The 8092-nt window shown below is 40.7% G+C and overlaps 1 protein-coding gene across 3 annotated transcripts in view; it reads left to right on the forward strand.

The window, feature by feature from the left end:
- Positions 1-4295: 4295 nt before the first annotated feature.
- The window catches only part of st3gal4 (ST3 beta-galactoside alpha-2,3-sialyltransferase 4), a 15254-nt gene continuing 11457 nt past the window's right edge, over positions 4296-8092 (forward strand). The window contains exons 1-3 of one of the 3 annotated variants that reach the window (XM_057049813.1): positions 4303-4540; positions 4646-4691; positions 8058-8092. The exon at positions 8058-8092 is cut by the window's right edge and continues 29 nt beyond it. The gene's annotated coding sequence lies outside the window, so the exon portion shown is untranslated. Of the gene's footprint in view, positions 4541-4645; positions 4692-8057 lie in introns of all 3 variants that reach the window. The other 2 variants (XR_008953022.1, XM_057049812.1) reach the window with 2 other exon arrangements.

An 8092-nucleotide genomic window follows, 5' to 3' on the forward strand; every position in this document is an offset into this window, starting at 1 on the left:
GGAGAGGAGAGGAGCTAAAATTTGTAAATGTCTGGTGATGTGAGCAGTTAATAGTCAAAGTAAGAGAAACATAATGTGGAATTGAGAGAACCGAGGTGCAGGAAGAGGGAGAGCCTGGGGAGAGGTGGAGGAGGCAGGCAAAGAACATCAGGGTAGGGACACAGAGGAGCTTTCCAGAGGGTGAGGATGAAGAAAACATGAAGAGACAGTGAGAAGAAGAGCCACAAAGATGGCAGAGGATCAAGGTGGATCGAGGACTGGAGTGAGGACACACACACTTGTTTCCCATCATCCCACAGGTCAGCGGACCTCATCTCCTCATGTTGTGCGTTGTTTATATATTAATTGTTAAATTTACCACCATCTTGTGGTGGTAAATTCATCGCGTTAATTCATCATCAGAACACAGGCATCATCATTTAATTTCTTTTTCTTTCTTCAAACAACAAAGCACAGCAGCCATCAACTGTCTGATGGCATATTTGGAGGTTTGATTTTATTGACTAATGAAGATAGTTTCATAACAAGAATAACATTAACATGTGAAAAGTGCTTTTTGAGACTTCCATGGGTTGCTAAAGATACAGTAAAAAATTGTTTTTATTCTTATTTTTTACACCTTTGCAGCGTATTTAAATTAATGAAAGTTTATTACCGTGTGGTGAAATATGTGTGTAGTATATTTTCAATTCCTCATCTTGTTGCTATAGTGGATTTAAAATAGCAGATGTGTATTTATTTATTTATTTTATTGAAATAAACAACCCTTACATTATTTGTTAAATGACACAAATTCTTGTTCGGCAATCAGGTTAATACAGCAGTACGCCAGTAGATGGTGCTGTGTCGCCATTGTCGATGACAACATCATTCATGTGCTAAACCAGGGGTCGACAACCCGCGGCTCTAGAGCCGCATGCGGCTCTTTTGCGCCGCCCTAGTGGCTCCCTGGAGCTTTTTCAAAAATATGAAAATGGAAATTGTTTTAATATAATTTCTGTAGACGAAAAAACCTGACAAACATTCTTAAAGTTTTCCAATGCTGTATAAATGCGTATAATAAATATTTAATTTCAACATCTCATTATAATGGAAGTTAAACTTAAAGCGTCATCATACAGCAGAGTGGCCACATGCTGCGTCATTCTTTCCTTCCAGGATGCGCTGCAGGGAAAATATTCATTTCATCATGAATGCTCATTATGTATTTGTAGCCTACTTATCATTTGGAAAGTAGGCTAATACAGCTAATATAGACACTTACAGCATGTGTTGCCTTTATTATAAGCCCTCTATAAGGCTTTTAATTTTTTGCGGCTCCAGACAGATTTGTTTCTTGTTTTTTTGGTCCAATATGGCTCTTCCAACATTTTGGGTTGCTGACCCCTGTGCTAAACCAAAGCAGAAGCAGAATCACTTCGGTACCTGATTGATGAGTATTATACCTAAAATTGTAACACCTTCACCTCAGTCAATCAGCTTTTAATCATGACTATTCTGTTAAAATGTCTCAACAAAAACATAATTTGTCAGAGCTCACAAATGCTCAATATTATGCAGAGTCTCTACATTCTAATGGATGTTGTCAGCAGTGCAGACCATCAAACCAGAAGTTGATTTAACTGTTGTGCAGACCCACTTTAACTCGCAGATTGCAAATATCACATGGCTTCCCTTTCTCCACCTTAGTCCAAATATTCTGAAGTTTAACGATAGCAAAGTGTCTCATTGAGAACAAAATGCTCTACTGTGTTTAGCAGAATAGTTCATTTATGTAAAACACCAAAATCGAATTCTGCTCCCTGGAGGCCTTAGCTGTGTGTTGCATGCTCTTCCTGTGCCCGTGTTTGTTCTCTCTGAGGTCTCGAGCTCCCCAACAGTCTAAAGACACAGATTTGGGGAAGAGGTGACGTGGCATGTCCGAACTGCCTTGGGTGTGAATGTGAGTGTGAGTGGTTGTTTGTCCTCGTCTGTTGCCCTGCAGGCTCCATTTAACTGCATATATCCGACCAAGTACTGAAACTCTGATCACTGACTCATGTTTCCCGTTGTCTTCTGCTGCACTAGCGTTGAGGCTCTTTTCCTGCCTCCATCTCTTTACAGGTGCAGACTTTGGATCGTCTGGTCAGATCAATAACTTATCTTCATATTCTTGTCCGGCTGCCCTGTTTGTTCATGGCCACGTGTCTCCTTCTTCTTCTCTCTGGATCGATGTGGTGAAGAAGAAGATCCTTCAGGTTGGAATATACTGGTCAACGAGCCACCGTACTCTCAGCTCACCGTGGATCCTCTCTGGATCCTCAGCTGTCATGGGAACTGCTAATATGTGTCTTGTTGCTTCTGGCCGGTTTAGCCCTTGACATTATTTCAGCCCTCCTCTTTGTCACATGTCTTGACACATTGGAGACTGGGGTTTTCCTCCCTCTCCAGTCTGTCCCTCATCTTACCAGTTTGCCCACAGCAACGTGATGGAGGTAGTGCGTCCTTCTGCAGAGTTGCCAGAGCCTAGCTCTGGAGTCTTCCAGTATCAGCCATTTGTCTGGCCTTTCTGCTAAAGTAAAGTAAGTAAAATGATGAACAAAATGAAGATAATATCAGTGCTAGGAAACCTCAGATTGTATATTTACCATCCTTTTAATGCACCAACAGAAATAGGATTGGTCTATTATGAGACAAAGACACAGAAGTTTGACACGTGTCTGACTCATCTCAAGATGAGAGATCATCCCCGATTACCACTGTCATTAAAATAACGACTCAAGTCTTTGCCTCCAGTCACACCTGGCAATGTTGGCATACCACATGTTGACACACACCCTTGGTTCAGTTCATCTTGAGTCACATTACCTTTTACAGCCTTGTACTTTTGCTGACCCTCTCAACTCTACAGTTTATTATAATTAATGTATTTCTATGATCTCTGCCTATTCTCTCCTCTACCTGTCCTCCCCCCTTCTCCTCTCTCTCTACCCAGCCGCCCATCAGCAGGAGGGTCCCCCTACATGAGCCTGGTCCTGCTCAAGGTTTCTTCCTGTTAAAGGGGAGTTTTTCCTTGCCACTGTTGCTTGTTGGGGGTCAGGCCCTGGGATTCTGTGAAGCTCCTAGAAACAATTTTGATTGTAACAGACACTACATAAATAAAGATTAATTGATTGATTACAGCCTCTGCTGGTCATCACATTGCACACCCATATTTTCGAGCATATGTGTTGGGGGAGTAAGCCAAATAGGAAGTGTCACATCATCATCACAGCCTGGCTAGTGTCTTCACATCTCTCTGCTACAGTAGGATATGCATACGTGCATGCATAGCAGCAACGGGTGCAGTCTCATCAAAACCTTATAGCAGTCACACATGATTTATGGACAGCATAAGTTAATTATCAAGAGTTGCATTGAAGGACACGACCCTTCAGGGTCCCTCAGATGATTTACAGAACTCTGACTCTCAAGACATTTTTGAGCCAATAAACTTTACAGTCTTAATCTTCATGTTTACATCTGTATTAAACAATTTTGTTGCCAGCAGATACAAGTACAAATCTGGAAAAGTGACTGTTTATACACTGATTTCCAAAATCAATGGACAGGTTATGACATTTTTCTCTACATTTGCGACAAAAAAAGGGTTAAAGCACATAATAGATTTGGCGTTGTGCTAATTGTTTAATGTTTCCATAGAATATGAAAGTGAGGTCAAATTAAATTAGCCTGGGAGTTGCTGCTATCAGCTCTGAAAGCGATTTACAGCATTACCGCCAACAACAACAGGACCCAACAGATGTGCTTCACTTTGGGAGATCTCCCCGGATCCTCACTAAATAGCTCTCCACCAGAAAAATCACACTCATTAGCTGCGTGGAAAAGTGCATTAACCTACACTTTTAGTCGAACATCTGTTTTACAGCCGGATTATCAGCAGTTCTGACATATGGAAATGACGCCTTCACGGCCCAAGAACCGCCGTTAAACCCCCTTCTTGAGTTAACAGCGTTTTCGTGGAATGACGACGGCTTCTCCTTTTCTAACAGCAACAGAAATGTTGCCTTTTATTGATGAAACCAACCCGCAGGCCTCCTGGGTGCATATTGATAGCGAACAGATTATTTTTAAAGTGATATTCTTAATACAAAACGCATCATTGCGCAACGCGTGCGCCAAGCGCTCATGATCACCGTTTTTCTGGGGCTCCACTGGCCACTGACTGATTCATTCATTTTAATCTCGCACTACCAGTGTAAATTCAGAAACATTTATTTGAAGCGCTGTGCACGTCTTGGTTCGCACCCGCGGTTTCTCTTGCTGCGCATGCGTCCCAGAGGACGGGAGCGCGCTGCACCAAAGATCCGCTACTCGGTCCCTTGGACCCGTCAGACCGCGGCCAGGCAGCTCTGGGCGTCTTTCATGCCCGCATGACATCGACCTGCGTTTGCGCACGCGCTCCAGCCACACGCACGCTCGTCGTTTCCCGACGTTGCTGGTGAAAGCATCGCAAAGTTGGCGGCGGGACCAGCGGGCCGTTCACGTTACAGCTCATCCGGTAAGAACACGCACGGACTGTAACAGACATCACTGAATCGGATTCAGGAAATAAACAAAAACCAAAAACCAAACGTTTTTCCTGTTTTCTTGGCTGGAAACCAAGACGAGGAGGGAAGCGACTCTCATTTGAATTCACACTCTCTTGATCTGTAAGTCTGTGCGACATATTTTTGGCCATTATTCAAAGTCCAGGCCAATATTATTATTGTGGGAACTAGTAATAATAACCGCAATAATAATAAGTCTCGGTACTATTAGCAGTAGACGGTAGGAATTCAAAATAGAATGAAAAAATGGCTACAAAGAATCTTAAACTTCAGTCCCAGAACCCCAGAAATATGGGTATAAAGTATTAACTTACACAAATTTGAACTTTTTCAGCCCACAATTGCAAAATGTGGAGGAGGATTTCCCTTTTGAAAAACGCAACTTTCCAGCGTATTTTAGAGCTCTCGGTTTTCATTGCTCTGAATGTGACTCACATTTACTCAATAGCTTCTTCTGGTTTTTTTTCTATTTTTTGTTGTGTAATGAGCATTTGGTACACCAACAATAGTATACCACATGCTCATTACATACTAATATACCACCAGGCAGCCTATGTAAAGACCATGTATGCATTTGTTAAAGAGTAAACACTAAATACAGCTGCTAGTACATAAAGCTTTCCTGGGTCTTTTGAAGGATCAACAATGCAGCCGTCGAGGACCGAGGGTTGCTTTCTAAAAAACTTATGTTTTGTGTCTCTGGTCGGTCATCAGTACCCTAGTTCCTACCTTGCTGCCAATGCTAAAGAGGCATGCACACTCAGGCCATGTGGGGAGGGTATGTTGGGGGGTGGGGGGCATAAATGGACAGTTATAGAAAACCATTTCAAAATAAACATTCATTGAACTTAGGGGACCCAGCAAACCTGCTTCTACAAATCTCACCAATAACAACCTGGATTGCTATGTTCCTTCTGTAGTCCAGATCATGTGATTAAATTGATTAAAATGATTGATCAAATACCAATGCTTGATGACCCCGCAACACCTTAGATGGTAAATCTGAGGTAGGCTCACACTAAGTTAACATTTGTCAAGTGGAATCTAAGGAATTTTTGCAAGTATCTGTTCCCATATTCTCCTCTGGCGTGCCCTGCTTGTCCTTCATAACCTTTGTATTTTTCTTTTGTCTCCTTTTGAGTTGGACACATTGTTCGGTCCTAGTCAGGACTTCAAAAGAAGCTTCATTAAGTCTTCCAGGAGCCCAAACAAACAGTCAGCTCTTCACCGAGGGAATGAGACCCAACTTTCACTGTACAGCTACTAACAAGTCGCTTTCCTAATTATTCTGCTCACAGATGCTCGATACCTGTTGAAGGCTAAATACCCACGGACGAAACAGTTTACAGTCCACCCACAAAGTCCAGTTTACTTCAGTCGTAGTGTGCAAACATCCTGATATCAAGCTGATTCTCTCCTCCAACAAACAGCAAGCGCCGTGATAATAAGCAAACTCACTCACTCACTCACTGTCAGATGGTTTTAATTCAATAGTTGCAGATATAGTAGAAGTACCCTGTTGATGACTTCAGCCCAAGGCTGAATCACATGCTGCTGGCTAAGAAATTTGGAAGAATGAATAATCTGATTAGCATTAGTCAACTTTTAAGTACTTTTCTTTATAGTGTTTAGATTTGTCTTCCAGAGCTCTATGTGTCAGCTATTTTAAGACACATGGGTGGATGCCTGTTTTAAAGTTCACTATAAATTATTGATCTGGTACTGCATAGATAAGGGCGTTAAAATAAACATTAAAAACCTTTATAGTTGCCCAGTGTTCCTGTTTTAACTGGCAGTTGCTGCTAAAGTCAAAAGCTTTGGAATCATCCTCCTGTAACTTTAGTTTTAAATGCGGTCAAAAGGTCACAAATGGGCACCGGATTTTGTGCTGCCGAGTGGATTAAATTCTGGGATTATGTGTTTGAGTGTCAATTTTCTGTCGTGAACAAAATACATGTAATTTTTTTTCCCCAGAGAGTGAGTCTAATGGAGAAGAATCATCTCTTGGGTGGGTAGGAGGGGAATTCAGGCCTAAAGTCGCTGTTATTTATGTCTGCGGTGACCTCATTATAAGGGCTTGATTACTGTAATCCTGCTAAATCTCACATAAAAAAGTGTTCTGTATTTAACAATGGTGATCAAAAGACATTTAAAAAAAAACAACAATTCCTGCTTATCAATGGAAGACCTGTAAAACTATATTTTATGTGCATTTAACTTAGCTGTATCTAAAAAAAGGTTTAGCGAATCCTGCCTGCTAACCATTGTCGGAGTTCCTCACAGGATTTATCCTTTCATTTTGCCCACCATTTTACAGTATTTTGCCAATTATGTGAATTCATGTTATGGATGCGACGTGTTGTAGCGCTCGTGTGAGCTGGGGGCACGAGGACTTTTGTTGGTGTTTTAATTATGGTTCATGAATGCATTTGTAAATAAGATGGTGTCTAAATGTTGCGATGGCATGTTCATTTTCTTCCGTCAAACTGCATTGTGTTTTACAAAGATAACTCAACTGTTAGCCCTGGGAGTGAACAACTGGGTACTGGGAAACAGTTCTGCTCTGTCCAGCTGTTTGGAGGAGATAAGTGTCACAGAATTTACTAAGTTTGCTTGGGGATGTTTGCTAATTCCCGATAGCTCAGATGAGTTAAACGTGAGTTCCAGCGGTGTAGACTATCAGTAGACTATATATAAAAAAAAACCTCCTGTCACCACCTGCCTATCATTGCAGTCAGTATTAGTAATCCACAGAGATGCCACCAACACTAAATCTCCACCAACACTAGCTACACTAGCAACAACAAAGCTAATGTAAGAGAATTCATGCAGATCTAACACAACAATTAGTCATTTATTTTAAGAATTATAAAAACTATATTGATAATTTTATATCATACATTCAATATATAGTATATATATTTGGTAGTGTCTATTTTAGAATCAATTTTTATATGATGCAGTAATAATGGGAGGGAGTATAAAAAGTCTTTACTTCTTTTTTGAATATTGTATAGTTACTTTGTCATATTTAATCTACATATATTTTTTAATTATTTTTGAAATTTTTATATGTGGTCAAAAATAAATATACAATTTATAAATCAATCGACAAACAGGCCAATAAAGTCCGGCAAGGACACCTCATCATTTACACATCCGTATTTACTTTTGCTTCGTGACTGGTTATTAAATACATAAGAGTGAAAATGTTGCAGATTGGATTTGGCCTTGAATATAAAGATCATAAAAAATAATTAATTGCGTAATGGGGCCCTTTTTGGGGTAAAATAAATATCAATTAAAAGATAGAAGGCTACCATACAGGGTTATTTTTTGATATGGTAACCTCAGTGCAAATCCATGCGGATACAACAAGCGGATGCAAAATTCAACCAAGCAGCAACGATGTGAATTAATCTCGCTGTGTGCAGCTGCGTTTACATGTCCAGTGTGTGTCCTCCACAGGTTTCAGGGGCGGACTTGTGTCCACAACACAGGAT

This window comes from Takifugu flavidus, chromosome 12, assembly GCF_003711565.1.
Source record: "Takifugu flavidus isolate HTHZ2018 chromosome 12, ASM371156v2, whole genome shotgun sequence".
Taxonomy (NCBI): domain Eukaryota; kingdom Metazoa; phylum Chordata; class Actinopteri; order Tetraodontiformes; family Tetraodontidae; genus Takifugu; species Takifugu flavidus.